Genomic DNA, 22,356 nt, shown 5'->3' on the forward strand with positions numbered 1-22,356 from the left:
ACGTAGCATAAATCAATAACATTTGAATATGTTGTACACATGATGCAATGTAAAAAGATTCCTACCCATACCATTCGCTACACAACACAAGTTCGCTAGAACCCGTCATCCGAACTCAAAAACATTATGGGCTTAAGCTCGTTGTGGTTAAAACCACTAATAACAATATGCAAAAAATTCTTCCAGTAAGAATGCAGACAAGCTACCAGTAAAAATGCAATAAATCACCATTCCCCTCGGTACTCCAGGTGTAGTGCACTGACTATGAATAATGTGAACTTAATATGCCACCGGTACTCCACGGAACTCCTCCATCAACCGCAAAATCCCAACCCAACCCAATGCATATGCAATATGTCTTACAATCTCATACATAATCATATCTCAATACTTTTCACATTCATTTGAAATGCTCAGTATGTCCTCAATAATCACATACTTTCAGTAAATGGAAATAGTGTTCCAAACTTTCAAATTACCATTTTTTTGGTATCAATCAATATTGTTCAACTTCACATACTTTACAGATTTTCATTATGCATAAATAGCACATTTTTTAGTAAACAATATAATAAATATCTCATGTGTTTAAATCATACGTAAGCTTAATATCTCAACATATTATATCATTCAGTCAAACATTCCCATATCTCATAACTCAAATATGCAATTACAAACTCAATCAAACATTCATACTGTCAAACTAGCAATTTTGGCAACATGTCAATCTTTTAAGGCTCGAAACATATCTGGTTCGACCACTTACAAAATCAATAATTTGGCAATTAAGTAAATTTAATCAGGAAGCTAATTTATCAAATACAACATCATATTTAACATTTTCAAACAATTTTATGAGTTTAGGACCCACACCTTATTTTTCACTTCCTCGCAGTACACTAGCGAATCTTCCAATTTTCCTTAATAATTCCTTAAACGAAACCAAAATTCAATATAAATTCAATCAATTTACCACTAAACCAGCCCCCAAACACCTACTTATGAGTTCAAACCAATCGTTGAAATTAAAACTAATTTTTTGAATCCAAACTATTAGATTCCTTACACTGTATCGATGTGAACCGTACGTACAATCATTCATCGCATTTATGGATGATTTTGGGCATTTGGGTCAGCACCTAATTCAATAACATACTGGAAAATCAATATCTAATTAATTATTAAATTCTTTCATTTAATCAATTCATAACCTTTACCCAAACAACTATGTCGAAATAAAAAACTAGTTATCTTGAATTGCACTTGCACTTCACGATTTATGGGATTTGATTGACAAATTGATCAAGAATGTCTCTCCCTAATTAATATGTTATTAAAGGCTGATTATGAGGATTCAAGAACACAATTTAATGCTGGAAAAATATGTTCAAAACCCAAGAAACAAAACAACCCCCTTTCTTGCACATAGGCGAACCACCACCCATGGTGGCCAAAATTGGGGTTGAATTTTAAGATAGTTTGAGATCTCATTAAAATCTAAAAAAAAAAACAACTTTGAAATCATTTAAAATCCCCTAAATTCCAGATCTAGAAGTTTTGGTTTTTAATTGATATGATTAATCAAGAAATTGAAGAGAAAAGAGATCTGACCCAAGCTAGTTAAGAGAAACGACAATGACACTTTCTTGGCAATGTTCAGGATCGATCTTGGGATTCAAGATTTCATATTTAGGGTTGATAGATGAGGATAAATGGTAGAAATAGAGTAAAGGAGATGGTGTACAATCTTGATGCAAAAAAGAAGAAGAAAGAGATGGTAAAATAGGAGGTGTAGGCGACGACAACAATGGGAGAAAGAAAGAAAATTGAAGAGAAAAAATGAGAGGAAGAGGGTGAATGGCTAGGGTAGGGAAAAATTGAATTAAAAGCTGAAAAATAAAATAAAAAGTTTTTTTATACTTAGGGTTCAAGGGTATGGATGGCACACACATTAAAAAAAATAATGGATTTTGCAAAATTTAATTATTTCGCAAGGGAACGGATTTGAACTTGGAATCTCATTTAATTTCCATGCTTTCTCATATTTCTTTTAACCATTAGGCTTTTTCTCATTCTTAAAATAATTTTGTAATATTTACTTTAAAAACAAGGCATGTCACATACTATGATTTAAGGCAAAAATTGTAAAATAATAAAAATAGTGAGAGAAAAGGGATTTGAACTTGGTGTCAAGAAACGTTTCACTAACACTTAACCAACAAACCAGTACCTCATTTATTTCCTAAAAATACATCGATAATCTTAAAAATTAAGGCATGACCACTTTTTTCTCAATTTACAAACTCTATTCTACTAACCCCGGATTTTGGGATGTTACATTTATGGGTTGAAGTGTCAACATGAAATTCAAAGATCTATCTATTAGCTTTGAAACACACTTTTAATCACTCAATTTCGATTTTAGGATCTTAAGTGATTACCATTTTAGTGAAGACTGTGCGAGCAGAATTTCTGGGCGGGATTATTACTGAAATTATGAGTTTCAGGCTTTTAATTCGAGTTTCAATCATATTGGGTTCAATTTTTAGGCTTAATTTTTATTATAAATGATTCCAATATTGTATTTATTAGGTTTTATTATTTTATTATATTTATTTATTCCAAATTTTGGATATTGTTTAAGTATTTTAAGTTGTTTATGAGTTTTATGTTTCTTAGTCAAACAAGAAAGTTTAATTTAAAACTACTTTTTATTTAGATTAATTAGAGATTCAGTATACTTTAGAGTCTTATTTGGATGTACTTAGCTAGCCTATATAAATGCTTATTCATTATTCATTAATGAGACAATTTGTTTTCATTAATAAAATTTTCAACTCTGGGAGTTAATTCTTTGTGCAAGATTTCTTTCTTATGATTTTTAGAAGTAGTTTTCTTCTCGGTTTTCTTCAAGGAGTCATAGAAATCCATTCTTCTCCCTTTAATTTGGCAAGGACTATTTCTTGGAGGGTTGATTAGAGTCATTAATTGAGTTTGTTGGGATTTATATATCAAATGGTTCAGTTGGACGTTTATCCTTCAATTCATCATATCCATCGGTTTATCGTTCCATCTTCTACTTTAATTTAATTTATCTTTTCTCTATTTAGTTATTATTTTGAATACTTATCCTTTATTTTTTAATTTTTCTTGTTTTTGTTATTTCCTTTGTTATTTTTTAAATTTATTTAGTTTCTTCCTTTCAGGTCACATCCAAATCTTTCCTTCTTGAGTCAAACAACTTGATTTCGATTCTTCTTTTGCTTCTTCTGCCTTACTCACTTATCAAAATGTGTAAGGACTTATGTTATAATTAGGCCCTAATAACCTTATTGGGATGGTTGGTGCATGGTTTTTAATAAATTATATATTAATTTAATGAATTAAGTTAAATAATAAAATGTTAAAGTAAAGAAAAACCAAAAAACATCATCATGTTCTTTCAATTTCTTCCCTTCCAACCATAGAACACCATTTTTGCTTAAGGGAGAACCGGTCAAGCTTGTGTCTTGTGCTTGTAAGTCAAAATTGAGCTCATTTATTGTAATTTTTATGTTTTTGAGATCGTTGCAACTAGGTGCAGTTAACTCGTATCTTTGTTTTCAAAAATATTATAATTTATTAAGTTGTTATTGATGAAAAATGAAGTTTTTTTTATGTTTAATAGTTTGATTATAAGCTTAGATAAGTTTACAGACTAATTTGTTAAGTATATTTTGTTAGTTTTTTGTATAAGGATAAATTTGTAATAATGTAAAATTTGTCATGAAATTAAAAAAATATATTTTTAGAGGGCTTTATTGTGATAATATTGTAACTATATTAAAATTAAAGCTTAACTTTGAAAGATATAATAGTTTCAATTTTAGGGACTAAAAATTGTGCTAAATGAATAAAAATATTATGATACTGAGCAGTTTGGTCCAATTCAAAAGCCATAATAGAGATGAGCTTAGTTTCCCTCAAGGCCCAATTATGAGATCCAAATCCAAGCAGTTAAAGTTAAAACTCAACTTATTCATTTAAGACTTCATCACAAAAAAAAAAAAAATCGAGAAAAGTTGAAGCTTCAAGACGATGAATTTTGGAGTTCAATATGGAGTGAGGATGAATTAGAAGGAACTAATTTTGTTCATGGGCCTAAACTCTCAATCTATGATGACAAGCCCGTGTGGAAGATGTTAACAAGCTTAAGCATTTCACTTCAATGACCTTATATTATATATGAGCCTAATATTATATTATCAATCCTACAAGCTTAGGCATTTCATATTGGGTTCAAGTTTTAGGCTTAATTTTATTATATATGAGCCTAATATTATATTATCAGCTCTTATTATTTATTATTTTTATTCCAAATTTTTTATAATTATTAAGTATTTTAAGTTATTTAGGATTTTTATGTTAATAAGAAATTTTAGTTTAAAACTACTTCTTGTTTAGGTTAATTAGAGTTCTAGTATACTTAAGAGTTTTATTTAGATTTATTTAGCTAGCTTATACAAACGCCTTTACATTTTACACAAAGAATCAATTGATTATTATTCAACAACTTCTTTTTGAGTTAACAAATTCTCTTTGAGTTTTTCTTTTCAAGATTCTTTTATGAGTTTTCTTTTAGACAAGTTGTAACAATTTTTTCAAATTGAGGGAATTATCTTCAAAATTTTTCTTACCAGGTTTTATTTCTGGAAGGGGAAATTATAGCCACTTGAAGGGGGTTGTGGATTCTTCTTGTTTCCAAGGCTTCTTAGGACTTCTACACGCCACGTTCTATCTTTTCCATCTATCTTCTTTACTTTCTTCTTTATTGTTCTAGTATTTGATTTATTTTTCTATTTTATTTACCTTAGTTATTTATTTTAATTATTTTACCTGACTTGGATTCGGTTGCATCTCAGGTTCTGTCAAAATCCAAGTTTCTTTCCAAACGTCTAGAGCCCTAAGTCAAATCCATGACTTGGACAAACTTTAAGATCCTTTTCCGCTCATCCATATCTTATTATTCATAAATTGAGATGATTTAAAAGTGATAAAAGCTGATAATATGAAATGAATTACTATATAGATCAAGGATTGAATCGTTCAAAGGAAAATCAGGAAAAAACTCGTTAGCTGAATATATTAGGTAAGTTCATAGGGTATATATATGTATATGTATGTATTTAATTTTTGTTGAATTGTGTATTTGTATTTGTTTATATTATTTGAAACTTGAAATGCTATAAAATAATACCAATTTGAGAAATGACTTATTTGGAAATTGATGAATACTTGTAAAACATGATTCATATGGATTTAGAATAAATGTGACTTGTTTTGTAACATCCTACACCCATTCAGGTCACCAGACCTGAGCTATAAGATGCTACGACAATTAACAATCAATATCACATATGAAATCAACTTAAATATTCAATCAAGCCACGAAGCATTCAATAATAATAGTATTATATGATTTGCGATCAAAAGTAAGCCTTAATCGAGCTTATGAAACTCTTAGACCAACTCGGAAACAAATCAGGACTAATTTGAAACTTTTACAAAAAATATAGGTAAAAAGAAAAAACAAGAGTCACACGATCGTGTGACAGGCTGAGGCTGTGTGGGATTAAACACATAGCCATGTAGCCTAATCGTGTGTGGGAGCTTAGACCGTGTATGTAGAGTCACACTACCGTGTCGATAGGTCGTGTAACTAACTATGGTCGTGTTGGACCTAATCGTAAAACTTTGTAAATATTCACAGGGCTATGTCGCCAGGCCATGTGAGAGATTGTGGTCGTGTGAATTGTATCGAGATATTGGTATGTCAGCAAGTAAAAGTCAAGCATCAGGTTTCGTCAGGTTTACGCCTATTATGATCCCTAATTGGAAATAGGAACGTGTTACGATAGACTTGTATTAGGACTTTCATTAACTCTGAAAAAGAAAGATTCAATTTGGGTAATTGTGGACAGGTGGGCAAAGTCAACTCATTTATTCCATTCAAGACTGATTACTCGCTTGAGAAAATTAACTAAACTATATGTCGTTGAGATTGTCAAATTGTCTGATGAGCCATTGTCTATTATTTTTTATCGTGATCTGAGATTGTTTAAAAGCTATTTCAGATCATCAGAATTTGTTTGTAGATTTGAGAAGAAAAGATGTTAAGTTTAGACTGGTGACAAAGTATTTCTAAAAGTCTCCTTGTGAAAGAAAGTGCTACAATTCGGTAGAAAAGGGAAGCTTAGTCTAAGATTTGTTTGGACGTATGAAATTATCAAGACAATTAGTCATGTGACTTATAGACTAGCATTACATTTGAAGCTAAAAAAGATTCAAATTGTTTTCCGTGTTTCGATGCTACAATGATATAGATTAGATTTCTCTTACGTGATTACTTTCCACGAGATGGAAATAGAACCTAACTTGTTATCTTCGGAAGACCCAGTCAAAATTATAGCATTGGAAATAAAAGAAATATGAAATTAATGAGTGTCGTTAGTGGAAAACTTGTGAAATTGACATGGTATAGAAAAAACTACTTGTGAAAAAAAAAAGTTAATGAGATCACAGGATCAAAAACTATTTTCAGGTAAAAATTTCGAGGACGAAATTTCCAACAGGGGAGAGTTGTAACAACCCACTTTTTAGTGGCACCAAAAAATAATGATTCTTGGATCACAATTCTGACGAGTGATTTTGTAAGCATTAATAATTAATATTTATGAGTTAGATATAATATTATGGTGAATTATGATTGGATAGATTTTATTATTTGGTTACTTAGTCAATGAATAAGTGGTGCGCATTAAAAGTCAGTGGTTTTCGAAAATGAGGGATGGGACCTCATTTTCATAAACTGAGCTTGTAAATATTTTTATTAGATATTTACAAAAAAAAAATTTATAAGTGGATTGAAGTTTGGTTTGATAATTTTAGTGATTTGATAGTTAATTAGGGAAAAAGAACTAAACCAAAAAAACTGTAAAAAGTAATCGCTATTGAATTTTACTAGTTAAAAGATTTAATCATTAAATGTGTAAGGACTTATGTTATAATTACACCCTAATAACCTTATTGGGACGGTTAGTGCATGGTTTTTAATAAATTATACATTAATTTAATTAATTAAGTTAAATAATAAAATGATAAAGTAAATAAAAACAAAAACATCATCTTCTTCTCTTCTCTTCCAATCAAAGAACAGCATTGCTGCTTAAAAGAGAATCGGTCAAGCTTGTTTCTTGTGCATGTAAGTCAAAATCGAGCTAGTTTCTTGTAACTTTTATATTTTTGAGATCGTTACAACTAGGTCCAACTAACTTGTATCTCCGTTTTCAAAATTGTTAAAGGATTCTAAAGTTTCCATCGAATAAAATTGAATTTTTTATAGTTAATAGTTTGATTATAAGTTTAGATATGTTTAAAGACTAATTTGTTAAGTAAATTTTGTTAGTTTTGTATATAAGGACAAATTTATAATAATGTAAAATTTTTCATGAAATTTCTAAAAATTATGTTTTTAGAGGATTTCTTGTGATAATATTGTAATTTTAGTTAAAATAAAAACTTTATTTTGAAAGATATAATAGTTTTGATTTTAGAGACTAAATTGAAGAAATAGAAAACTTTAGGAAATTATGCAAAATGAATAAAAGATATTATATTCATGAATTGAGATGGTTTAAAAGTGATAAAAGCTGATAATATGAAATGAATTATTATATAGATCAAGGATTGAATCGTTCAGTAGGAAAATCAGGAAAAAAGATAGGAAAATTTCAAAATAATCCTTATGAACCAATTCATTAGCTAAATATATTAGGTAAGTGCATAAGGTATATAAATGTATATAAATGTATTTAATTGTTGTTGAATTGTGTATTTGTATTTGTTTATATTATTTGAAACTTGAAAAGCTATAAACTAATACCAAGGTGAGAAATGACTTTTTTGAAAACTGATGAATGCTTGTGAAACATGATTCATATGGATTTGGAATAAATGTGAATTGTTTACAACTTGTGTGCTGATAACATGGAAGTGCTCTTGATTTATAAATGTTATGAATCCTGGTTAAATGCCTGTTTGAACGTAGTAAATGATTAGGATACAATTGACATGCCAATAGGGTTACAATGCATGCTTGTACGGGTTTGCACTTTGGTGCTAATTGACGTGATCTCGGGTTCACTTGTTGAGCCAGAACTAAAGCTGCCAACTGGGTCTAAAAACTTGGTTAAACCTAAGAAGCCCAAAAAGGCATTTGTAGGCTCTTAAGACCCAAAATTGGAATCTTAAATAATTTATTTTGTTCCACATTTTTTTATGTTTTTTTCTTATAGCATTTTAACATGTCTTAAAATATTATGTCATTGTTATTATATGGTTATTATGTGTGTTTATTATGTCCTAGTTTATGACATCTATTAAATGTGTCTTAAAAGTGTTTGTGTTTGTGTTAAATGTGTCCTAATGTTTGTTTAATGTGTCCTAGGAGGAGACCATTGGTTAACCAAATTAAAGCTTAGAGGGGCTGCTCATTTTTGCCAAGAAAAATCAATATTGTTCACATTACGGGGGTGTTCGGATTTGTAAAACATCCATTTTATTCACACTTAAATGGCTGATCATATGGGCATTGAAAGTGACCTTTCGATCAACACAAAGTGGTTTATTGCACTATTTAAGATGAGAGTTGAATGAAGCCATGGAAAAACCTTCTAGAAGCTGACTATTGGTCATTTTCATGCTCCATTAAAGGCCACCGTCCATCATAATGGCTGATTGTGACTATTAGAGCTTGCTTAATCCTTAAGCATGCATGGACGAATTTATGAAGCTGTTTGCTTTACCTTTAAGCATGCATGGACGAATTTATGAAGCTAATATTGGCTGTTCAGTTGAAGAGAAGACATTAATCCATTTTTTTAATTGTTCACGTGCTTCATTTATGGCTGAACATGGCCATTCATCTACTAGGTGTCTGTACATATTTCATTTAATTTATTGTTGTAGGGTTAGATGTTTTATGATATAAACATATTTGAGCTAATCTCTCTATTCTTTAAGAACTTTTGTAACACCCCTAACCCGTATCTGTCGTCAGAACAGGGTTTAGGAGCATTACCAAAACATTTAGAACATTTTTCAGATAATTCTTGTAAATTACTATTCATCTATCGAGATCATTCAAAACATCCCTTAATTGGACCATCAAGGCCCAACACGAGCATTAGAATCAAGTAGGGACTTAATCAGAAACTCATAAAATTTTTCACGAAATTTCAAAAATTTTCCAAGATGCAAGGCTCACATGCTTGTGTGGTATAGGGACACGCCTGTGTGGTCGGGCCTTGTACTACACACGCCCATGTCCCTAACCCATGTAACTCTCTGACTTTTAAAGCATGAAGAAATTGAAGTCAGACGGCCAACTCACACGCCCGTGTGCTAGGCCGTGTGGCAAATTTTTATTTTTGAAATTTAGGTGTAGTTTTTACACAGCCATGTAACATGCCCATGTTCAAGGTCGTGTCAACCACACGGTTGAAACACACGTCTGTGTCTTTGCCCATATGCCCAATTTTGAGCATTCAGTTTCTCATTTTTAAGATGTAGGGGACACACGGCTGGACCACATGCCCATGGGACAGGCCATGTGTCACACACAGCTAAGACACACGTCCGTGTGTCTACCCATGTGGATAAAATAAAGCCATTTCCTAGCCTCATTTTTCACCCAAAACTTACCATTTCCCTGCACCAAAGCTCACAAACATATATCCACCAATCCAATATCATATTCACATAAATTTAGCTATCAACCATGTATGCATCAAAGGATATAAACTTACTCTTATCATACACTTATATGCTAACATAATTCCAACAAACTAACACATAATAAGCACTTATGTGATTACCAAAATATTACTTCAAAAATAGCCAAACTTAGACCACCACTAGCCACTCCAATGGCTAGATTACAAAATAACAATTACAAGCCATCATTGGCCAAATAAGCTTATACATGCCATTATACCAAAATGATGTTTATTTTTGTACCAAAATGAGATAGTGGATAGTGTGATGATTGCTCCGACCGACTTCCAACCTTCGCGAGCTTTGAGCACTATAAAACAGGGAAAATTAGATGGAGTAAGCATTTTATGCTTAGTAAGTTCGTATAATGGAAAATAAACTTATCGGTCATATTTACTAATGTAAGCATACATAAATTTACAATCCATCGATTTTGGATAAGTTACCTAAACACATAGACTTATTCAATAAGTTAGTCACATAACCTCATATGAATATCAAGTAAACATAAATGAGCTCATCACATTAAAGCTTTCATTAATTTCACCTTTCCACACTTCAACAGCCTTTTCTGTCGAACTATTGAAATCTCGATGGATGTTCGGGTAATATACACATGTGCAAAAGTACCTATTAAGCTACATAATAAAAATGCACACTCTTGAGCCGTACATTTTTCAGTAGGATTACTAGTCCAGGTTAAATCCTATCCGAAGCATATGCTCTAGAGAGCTTAATATGGATTACCCATCCAGGCTAAATCCAATTTACAACCTAAGCACAAGAAGGCTTACATTAGAATTACCCATCTGGGCTAAATTCTATCTGCAACATATGCACTGTTATTCTCAACCCATTGAAATTCAACATTCAACCGGAACATAACAATTTGTCCATATTACACAACTTAAGTCTATTTCATTATGTATATATCATCTCACCCATATCAACACAATCATACAATTCAATTCAAGCATATCAACATACATTTTTAAGTTACACGAACTTACCTTCAAAATGGTTCGTATTTAAATTTCAACTAATCCGAAACCTTTTGCTTTCCTCGATCTAGTTCTGTGGTTGGTCTTTCCAGATCTATATGGGTAAATTTAACTATTAATCTATCACATTTCATATACATTTGCATCCTATTGCATCCTAGGCAAAATTACCATTTTGCCCCTATCTTTTTCAAAAATTTTGATTTGGTCCCTAGGCTCGAAAAATGAAATTCATGAAATTTAACCCTCTTTCCAAGCCTAGAAGAAATTTATATACTACATTTATAGCACATACATTTCACAAATTTCAGAATTTTCCATTTTTACCATTTTTTCATTTTAGTCCCTAAATCAAGTTTTCATCAAAAATTATTTTGTAAAAGTTGTTTATCTATGAATAACTTTTCATTTTCTACCATAAATTTCAAATTTTCAGCATATTCATCCATGACCCGAATTTCATAACTTGATAACTTTTCAAATAAATCCCCTAAATAGAAAGATTAGGCTATCCCGATTCCAAAAATATAGAAATTACTAAAAACGGGACTTGATTTCATACCTTATTCAGCTTGAAAAATTTTCTTCCTCTTTCCTAGGGTTTCCATAGAAAAATTGGGGAAGATCATATGAAAATAGATGATTTTTTTCTTTTTAATTAATTATCATCTAATAATTTTATTGATTTCCAATTTAGTCCCTACCCTTTTTTAATTTTTCCATGGATGAGTCATTAAAATATCTACTAACTACTCTTTAATGGTCTAATTACCATATAAGGACTTTAAGTTTTGAATTCCGTAGCTATTTGATACTTATAGCTACTAGAACACAACTTTTGCATTTTATGCAACTTAGTCCTTTCCTTAATTAAACACACAATCAGTAAAATTTTCGTACCAAAATTTTCATGTGACCTTCCTATCATAATACCAACCAGAAAATAAAATAAAATAAAATAAATAAAATATTATTTTTGGCTCGAATTTGTGGTCCCAAAACCACTGTTTCAATCTCACCGAAAATAGGCTGTTACAACTTTTTGAACTTATCAAGAACTCATTATTGTGGCATTCTCAAACTGATCTTATCACTTTGTTAACCATCCCAAAGTATGGCAATCATCCTTATACCTTTGGTTCCTGTCTCAATATAGATAGCGGGTCAAGGTTCCATCCATTCTTAAACTTTTCGACAACTTTATAGAATTCGGGTCGTGTTGATATAGAATATCGGTTCTTTTCTGGTTCATTTATATTCGAGAGTTATATCCAAAATTTAATATTAGTTTACTTTTTCTTTCAATTTCATCCAAATCTAGTGCAAGTATCTATTTAGATGATCGAGCACATAAAATCGTGAATCAACTCGTAACTGAGTTCACGTCACTTATACTTTGCACTTCGGGGTCCCTATTTTCACTTCGGTTCCCCTGATAGCACTACGGTGCTCCCTGGTGTGGTATAGTTACTCAAGTATCTGATTTTTTTTTGTAGCTCATCGGGCTAACTGTTAAAAAAGAAAGTATATGGATTGACTTCATGAGTTGCTTGGAAATGATATGTTTGTACGACTAGTGAAATGTTAGCTAATGAAATCGAATGAATGATGAGTACATGTTTAAAATTTGTTTGGAAACTATATCAAAATGACTGGAAAGTTTATAGTTTATATGTATGGAATGCTCGCTTTGTAAATGTGACATGTGGCGATTAGGCTATATGTTTAAAAGACATTTGATTGTGTATGTGAAGAGTTAAGAAGAAAGTGCTTGTCAATGGATATGATAAATTGATTAACTTAATTCACGGGTTTTATAGTTTTGACTAAATGATACTGTTATGTATCGTATTGAATAGATTTGGGAAGATTATATGATTTGATTCGTGATATACTCACCTTGCTATCGTAAAATGTCTTGACAAGAAAGTGACTTAAACTAGTTAATTCTATTTACTTAAATGTGAATCTAAGGTAAGACTATCGTTTATATATCTATGAACTTACTAAGCATGTCAATGCTTACCTCATTTTATTTTCTTGTCTTCTATAGTTGCATGGCTATCAGATCACTTCCAAGGCTTACACTATCCAGTGTCTCTTTTGATGGTCTTTGGTTCATCTTGGCTCAATATAAGTGCCATGTAATAAGTATAATGTATATATGTGCTTGATCTTCAACTTATGAAATTGCCATTTTAGTATGTTTATATGGTCTTGTATGAAAGTGAGGTTGATGATATTGATTTTGGTAAGTTGAATCATACTTGTGCATAAATGAAGTGAAGGTTGATATGCCTAAATTGAATGTGTATTAACGTATTGGAATAAGATTTCCATGATGAATGTACAAGAAATGCATGATTGGTATGGTTGAATTGAATGGATAAAATTAATTTTGTATATTGTGGTGCCAAATGAGGCATATTGGTTAGGCACTTTAGGTTGTTTTATATCATTATTTGGCTTGATTTTCTTAATGTGTTTTAGGCAAGATTTTGCAGTATTTAGATGAATGTTTAAAAAGCTTAAGTGTTTAGGTTGAATGAATTGAAAAAATGATCATTTTGATGTCACACGATTTGCCACATAACCGTGCGCCAATGGTAATTTAGATGTATGATTATTGACACGGTCTCAGTCTCTCACATGTTCCAGCCACATGACTATCTGAATATTTGCAAAATTTTACATTCAGGTCCACACGACCTCAGTTTGTTACACGGCTTGACGACACAACTGTGTGACTTAGATTTACAAGGCTTTAGTGTGATTAACACCACGTGACCTCAGCTTGTCACAAGACCGTGTGACCCCTATTTTGTGTTCTGCCCCACTTTTATGTGAAGTTTCAAATTAGTCTGTGTTTAGTTGTCAATTTTTTTTAGAAATTTTGCAAGCTCGATTTAAGCTCGATCTTACACGTATAACATGTTATAATTGAATGGTTGATATTTAATGATTGTTTTAAATAATATTTTAATTGAATTAGCATGTTCATGTTCTATTAATTGACGTAGCATTAACCCTATTTTAGTTTTGGAGACGAGTGAAGGGTGTTACAGTGATCCTACAACCCTTCAAATTTAAATTTCCTAGGAAGATGAGATTCTTCTTTAAATCAGGCACATTCCTGGCATCTAATAGTGTCTTAATGATTCTGTCATGCATCCTAATTTGAACAATACCAACACTGATTACCTTACAGGGTGAATTGTTTCCCATAAGCACAACTCTACTTTCAATTTGACTATATGTGGAGAACAAGTCCTTTTTTGGACACATATGGAAAAAGCACCTTGAATCCAGAATCTACTTGGACGTAAGTTTATACCTTTTGATCGTAGACACCAACAACCAATCATCACCCTTGTCCTCATCCACACTAGCATTGGCTACCTCATCCTTTTGTTCCTCGTTACTCTTAGTAGCCCTCTCGTTTTTATTTTTCAACCTATAACATTCTGCCTTTATGTGACCCAACTTCTTGCAGTACTTACATGTCTTGTCACGATTCCTCGACTTCAATCTTGACCTAGATTTGTTGTGACCTTAATCATTAGATTGTTACCTGTCTTTAGCAACCAAAACTGAGGCTTGACTACAAGACCTGCTACCCGAACCTAACTCATTATCGAGTTTTTCCTTGATTAACAAGTTACCATTCACATCCTCAAATGAGAGTTTATCTCTACCATAAATCAGGGCTTCCTTGGAAGTTTTAATGAAGAGGAAAAAGAGCATAATAATAGCTTAGCCTGATCTTCATCATCTATGTTAACCTCAATATTCTTCAGATCATTCAAGAGAGTAACAAATTGACTGATGTGACCCTTAAGGTTCTTACCTTTATCCATACGAAAAGTGTATAGACGTTGTTTCAACATCAATTAATTAGCAAGGGTCTTTTTCATGTATAGGGTTTCTAATTTTCTCCATAAGACTACTACCATTTTCTCTGTAAGCATCTCCTGCAACATATTATTTGTGAGGCACAACTGAATTATTTGAAGAACCTTCTTATCAAGCTCTTCTCATTCTAACTGGTCTAAGTTTTCAGGCTTTTGCCCAGTAACGACCTTCTTCAGACCGTTCTGAATAAGAACTTTCGTCATCCGAATTTGCCATAAACTGAAATTGGTGATTCTATCAAACCTCTCAATATCAAACTTTGTTGTTGCCATCTCTGATCATGTCGGTTGTGGAATCTGAACCAAGCTTTAATATGAAGTTTGTTGGGGGTCGACCCGTATAAACAACGAACAAGAAAAGTTGAGAAGATAGAACACACAAATTTTATGTGGAAAACTTTTCCAAAGAGGATAAAAAACCACGGATAAAGAAAACTTCACTAGTCAAAAAAACCAATAAAGAGTACAAGATGGAGAAAATAACCTAAATGAGCAAAACCTAAAACCTGAATACAAAGCTCTCTAAAGAACTCCCCACAAAACTCTTCATCAAATCTCACATAAGAGATATTCTAAAAACTCCCTAAAATAGGGCTACAAAGAGCCTTTAAATATATACTAATATTTAAGTCCTAATATGATTAAAATATTCCTAGATTAATCAGAGTTCAACTGGGAAAAGATGACAGAGTTTAACTGGGAGAAAAAACTTGATTTATGTCAGAACACATCGCCACGTCATGACGTTCTTTATCGATAGGATCTTTCTCAAAGTGATAGTTCCTTTTATCGATGATCAAATTTATCCTCCATGATTTCTCATATCTTTGATGGCAAGATGCAAAGTTTTTACATGATGTTTCTTTTATTTGATGTTTCGTATCTGATTATTATTTTTCATTCTTCTTTCATTATATGTTATAATTTTTTTATTAACTTATTTTACTTTTTGTTCTTAAGGATGGTGAAAGATTTGATATCATTATCTATATGAAATTGAGAAATAAAATCCACTCTCAAAGTTTGTTTTTTGATATTCACTTGGGGATGATCTCTTTCTCTTCATTACAAAGGATGTTTATAATCATTACTTCTCATCCATGGTAACATAAGTCAATCTAATATTTGATTTCTGTTAGAAAGTTCAATTTATATAATTCACTATTCGTATCTCTATGGATTTATAAAACCCTTCACACATTTAGTTATTGGGATTTTTGTGACACCCTGAACCCGAGACCGTCGCCGGAGTCGAACACGAGGTGTTAACAGACTTCAAACCACTTATGGAGAATTTCCCAGACAAGCTGCCAATCTGTGTACTAGTCGCTTCAAAAATCATAACTTGAGTTTGACAACTTGAAAATCAGTTTCGTAATTTTTCCCTGAAACTAGACTCATAAGTCCATCTACAGATTTTTTTCTAGAATTTTTGGTCGAGCCAATTAGTACAGTTTATTAGTTAAAGTCTCCCCTGTTGTAGGGATCGACTACACTGACCTTTGTGCATTACGAATTGGATATCTCCCTGTACAGGGCTTCAATACTGATTCCGTTTGTTTCTATAGAAACTAGACTCAGAGAGGAATCTACACATATAAGGCATGACTTCTAATTGTTTCTGGATAATTTATGGTAAATTTTCAAAGTTGAAACATAGAATCCAGAAACCGTTCTGGCCCTATCTCACGAAATCTTGAATATCTCTTAAAATACAGCTCATATGGTCGTTTCGTATCGTCCATATGAAAATAGACCCATCAAGCTTCGAGTATGTAATTTTTTTAGCAATTAATTCCACTTCTACTATTTTTAGTGATTTTTCGATCTCAATCACCGCTGCTGTCCGCAACAGTTACTGCAGTAGACTATGCCAATTTCATGAATCCTTCCTTAGCCTTACTAATCATCCATCATACATGACACAAATTATGGCCACCTTATCAAAATTAAGGTTTCTAAGACTCGTGGCTATGGATTCTAGCATCCCACTCAAACGACCACATAGGCCATTTTCACATGGCTTAAAGCTTACAACCCAAAATTTAACAAAACAAAATAGCCCATACATGCCAAATGTTCTCCTAAGTCGACTAAGAAGACAATACCAAAAATTGCTCGCCGGTGTGATGACTTCGTTGACGGTTACGAACACCCAAAAGGAGACGAGCCCAAGGAACCTAAAATGGGTGACAAGAAAACACCGAGTGAGTTTATAACTCAGTAAGTCATAAGCATTCCACGACCATCCATTAATAACATTATCATAAAATGAAATAATGAAACAAGGCCAAGTGTTCTAGCCATACCGAACTATACCATAGTTCCTTAGATCCTTCGGATCAATCTCATACCAAGTCATACATTTACATTTCATATACTATTCAATAGGATATTTGAAGCAATTTCCATACATCATTTCATTTCCGCAACAATCATGCAATTGAAATCATCACATAGATTTAAATCTTACCACTCCACCCCGAGTATGAACATAGCATCTATTAGCCATGAACTCAAGGTACTTACTCTTTCCGCTGTCCATACTCATCTCGATAGAGTCATGCCTCCATATAAATATTCACTCGGAGATATATGTAGAGTTCGCACACATAGTGCTTAATACTCAATCACGCACACTTAGTGGCACGTGATTCAAGCCCGCACACATAGTGCCATATAGTCCCAACTCGCACACTTAGTGCCGTACATTACAAGCTCGCACACTCAAGTGCCAATCTAAATCACCGTACACATCTATTTCTCGCACACTTAGTGCCGAAGCATACTTCCTACACATTTCACTATCTCTTTTACGTTCAACAACATCATCTTTTCATACACATACATTTGTATATATTTCATCTCATTAAACACAATTGCATAGATATTACAATCATTTAAGCAATATCAAATATATGCTTAATGACTTACCTTGTGTTGGGTAAAATAGTCCAAGTCGGCTACTCGATGACCTTCGTCTTTCCCTTGCTTGATTCTCCTTCTTTAACTCCTTGAGCTTAATCAATAAATCAACTAGTTTAGCCATCTTGCTAAACATTCATAATTCAATTACACATGCATATGTATGTTTGTATATTCGGCAACCACCCTCACTTATTACCCATTTAGTCAACAATCTAAGCCAAGATAAGGCTTCAATATGGTTGCCTCTAACCGAATACATGCACAACAATTTCCCTTCATGTGGCCGAATATGCATGTCCATGTTGAGGCCATTTATGCACTTATTACCACACAAAAAAAACAGCATACATTTTACTAACTAATACCTTTCCATATTGTAACTCAATACACATCTATCATTTCCTTCATAACCAAAACATCATCATAAGTAAGTATATACCTTAAGATAGTATATACGTCATACCAATACATCATGCTCAAACATATATACATATATGTATGCTAGAGCCGAATCTCAAGTTGATTGTAACTAAACATGAACATGATTTCGAAACACAAATCTTACTCTCCATGCAAAGAGCATAAATCACACTTGGGGATGTACCATGGCTGAATACATCCCAACACCATAATTTTGTTCATGATTACACAAAGAACTTAGTATATCATTCAAAAATGCTCAAAGAAAATCTAAGAGTCCTCAACCCACCATCACATGTATCATCATCAAGCTTCATATTTAGCATGCAATGGCATTAACTCAAAATCCACCTTGGCCAAATACCATCCCCATGATATAACAAAGATTTGAACCATGGGCTAATAAGAACATCAAGTTAGCAACCAAAAACATGCATGAATCTCATGGCACAACATCAAACATACCTTAATCTTGATGCAAATATAGCCAAACCTCTTCCTAATCCTCTTCCAACCCAAGCATGAAGCAAAATTCCTCCCTTCCCCTAGTACTTTCGGTCAAGAGAGAATGAAAAGATGGATGAACAATTTTTTTTTCTTTTTTCTTCCACAATGCACGGCAATGGGGGGTTTCACTCACACACACACATTTTTTTTTCTTTCTTTACTACCCATGCTTATTTGTTTATTATTTCCCCCTAATGCACCAACAAAACATGTTTCATGACATGTTTAGCCCATACTCCCTTGTCATGGCCGGCCATCACTTGTAAAAAGGGGGTATTTGGCATGCAAGGCCATTGTTTTGCATGCATGCTTTAATTAGTCATCATACATTTCCCCATCATACTTTCAAAGTTTTCTACTAGGTCCTTTCTAGTGAAATTCACATTTATAACTCTAAATTAAAGCATCAAAATGTCACACATGAGTTAACACATATTATAGGCATCAAAATAAATATCAAATTATTTTTATGCCTCGGTTTTGTGGTCCCGAAACCACATTCCGACTAGGGTCGTTTTAAGGCTGTCACAATTTTTATGTGGAGATAATTTTTTTTTTCATTTTTAACAGAATTGATTGGTTTAATTTTGATTTTGATTAAGATATACGATTATTACAGAATGTGAGTAAAAATACTTACTTGTCATGAACTTTAGGATATTCACTCTGTCTATAATAATTTCATATCATTGTAAAATCTGAAATGAAATTATGTATAAGAGGTGGAGGTTAGAAAATGTTTATGTTTAAACCTTTATAGTTGTAAAGGTATTTTAATTTGACACTATAATATTTTGTGTTGTGTTATGATTTATTAGTAACATGAATTTTTATTTGTTATGTTTCATATATGTTTTATTTATACCTATTAATTTTATTTTTATATGAATAAATAAAATTTTAGAAGATCATAATTTTTGTATCATTCATGTTGAAAATAATTTCAAAACTATATATTATTTAAAATAAATTAAGAATTCAATAAGGTTATATAATAAAATGATTATATAATCCTAAAGAGCTAATATTACATCAAACTGTAAAAAGCTCTTTAAGTGTAACTCCCTGATTAATTTAATTTTGTTTTTGTGAATTTTGTCATAAATGAGTATCTGTTCCAGTGGTTAAGTGATGTGGGTGTGTGCTTGAGGTCTTGTGTTCAAGTTTCACTTTTGAAAATTTTGCTATTTTTGATCCTAGCCTATTCCTTGGTGATTAGGCATATATTTTATCTTCAGTATACTCATATAAGAATGAGCCTACTGGTTCAAGTGGTAAGGTGTTAGCTTGCCTAATGTTTCGTGTTCGAGTCTCTGCTTGAGTAGAAATGATAATTTTCCCTTAACTTTCTGATAGAGGTTTGATGGAGTTGAAATTCTAAGGTAGTTGGATGTGGATTGAGGTGTCAGATTTTGGGGGATTATGTTGTTAGTGGGGTAGTGAGGGGAGCTAGGATCATTTTTAATTTTTATTTTTATTTTTCTTTCTCTTTTCCAAAACTTTTCTCCCCATTTTGACTTATTCTTGTTTTCCACTATCAAAATTTCCTTTTTCTTTCCCTTGATTCTATCATAATTCTTCGTTTATATCATTGTGTTTCAACTTCGCGGTTTCTTCTTTTGGTTCGGTAAGTGCTGTGTGGTTTATTATTCTTGTTTTCGCTTTCAGTTTCTATAAATCAATTATTGAGTGTTATTTTTGGGAAGGCGTAAGGGCGTGTAGTTAGGGGATTGGAGTATTATGAATCTTTTGCGTAGAAGAAGACGGTGAAGCAGTGGTTTTAGCTCCAACGATTTAAATCGTGTCAGTGGTGGTTTTTGTTGGTGGTAAGTTTGTGGGTATTGTTCAAATTTTTTTGTTGTCAAACTCATAAATTAGTTGCTAAATGGCATTTGGATTACTGTTTTTAGGTTTCAAAGGCCTCGAGATTTCTTTTGCATAAAAAATAAACCACGTGTGTAATGAAAACGCAAGAAAATGAGGTTCGAAAAAAGCTAAAAAAGTGGCCTATTGACGCCACACGAGCATGTGCCCGACTGTGTGGTAGGCCGTGTGTGACACACGGCCATGTGACGGGTGTATGTGTGGCAGTGTGGGTCACACGGCCTAGGCCAATTTGGGTATGTTGGCCTACACAGGCATGTAAACCCAAAATTCTAAAATTTTCCCCAGGGTTGCACACGTCATTCCAATCGATTGTGGGCCTTCCGTAGGATCGGTAAGGGAAAAATAAACCCTAATGCATGAGATCTGCTAACCTGATAGACTGATTTGAGTATTAAGAAAATCGATATGTATGTTTGACTGTTTTGTATAAATATGTATGATATCTATATATGAGCATGCAGGGCATGTTAATTCTTTAATATCTATTTATCTGTTATCTGTATGTGTATATGGGGTGGGATTTGTATATGTAGGGAAAGTGTTCTGTTAGGCGACATTTCGTTGATATACTAGCAACTTGGTGCAAACTATTCTGATAAGTGTCGTATAGACACTATGTGGTGTGTAGGGATGAGTGGGTGTTTTATACCCCACGTAGTGTGTTGGGATGGTCGGAGATGGTGTGTAGAGTATAGGGGTAGGACTCTACATATCTATATGTTTCTGATAATCTGATTCTGTTAAGGACTTATCCCTATGTCTGATCTGTTATGTAATAATCTGAGTTAATATGCATGCAAGTTTCCGTTGAGTTATACACTGAGTTTTTGAACACTAACATCTGTTTGTTTGTTCTGTCCAGGAAATCCTCAGACATAAGCGGGTTGATGCCACAGAGGTTCAACGGTGACCACTAGTCTGGAGCCAATTTTAAATAATTGAGAATTTGTTTAAGCTTCTGGATTTTCTTTGAGATTTTTGTAATTTTAGGACTCTCTGGACTGATGGTTTTAAATTTTTGGCTTTGGATGCGTTTATGATTTTTATCTTATGACGATTTACAAAACCACAGTTTTACGTAAACAAATGTTTTTGAAAATACAAACTCAGTTTGTTTAAAAATATAATGACTTTCAAAGTTCCGCTACAAATTTTTACTTTACTTAAAAGAACAAGCAACTGATGGTTTCATTAAAGATTATAATAATAAGTTTCTCCTAAAATGAAAACTCTCTCTTTTAGCTACAAACTGCACGAGGTTTTAACATGATAAGTTTAGTTTCAAAACCCTTCTTCATAACAATTTTAGATTTGGCCATGATGTTTAGGCCGGGTTTGGGATATTACATTTAGTGGTATCAGAGCTAGGTTACAAAACTCGGGCTATGAATTTTAGGTTCAAAATTACATTTGTAAAAGAATTGATTTTCAAACAAAGTTTGTTTCTTTTTTAGTGAAGCATGTGGTACACTGAGTCTTCGGCGCCGATCTTGGAAGTACTTCTCAACTTAAAAATACTGTAGCTAGAATTTTCTGAAACTATCCTGAGTTAATTAGAGAGTAAAACTTCTAAAAGATTTTTAAAGCTTCTAATAAATACTTGAAGTAGAATATATTTGCTAATAAACACTAAAATTGGTGCATAAAAATTTTGTAATGTAGATAAAACTTTGAAATAATGAGCACTCGTGGAATGCCTGGTCGTGGTATTAGTGGGCGCGACTGGCGTCGTAAGGGGACTCGAGGTGAGTATTCCTCATTGGGCAGTATACCAAATTTGGATACGAGCGAGACATTGGCTACACTTACTGTCGAGATCAGGTTTCAAAGCTACTCAGTTGGGGACAACGCACTGTCCCAAGCCATGCTGAGAGTTTTAGAGAGGGTCA

The sequence above is a fragment of the Gossypium arboreum genome, chromosome 12, assembly GCF_025698485.1.
Source record: "Gossypium arboreum isolate Shixiya-1 chromosome 12, ASM2569848v2, whole genome shotgun sequence".
Taxonomy (NCBI): Eukaryota; Viridiplantae; Streptophyta; class Magnoliopsida; order Malvales; family Malvaceae; genus Gossypium; species Gossypium arboreum.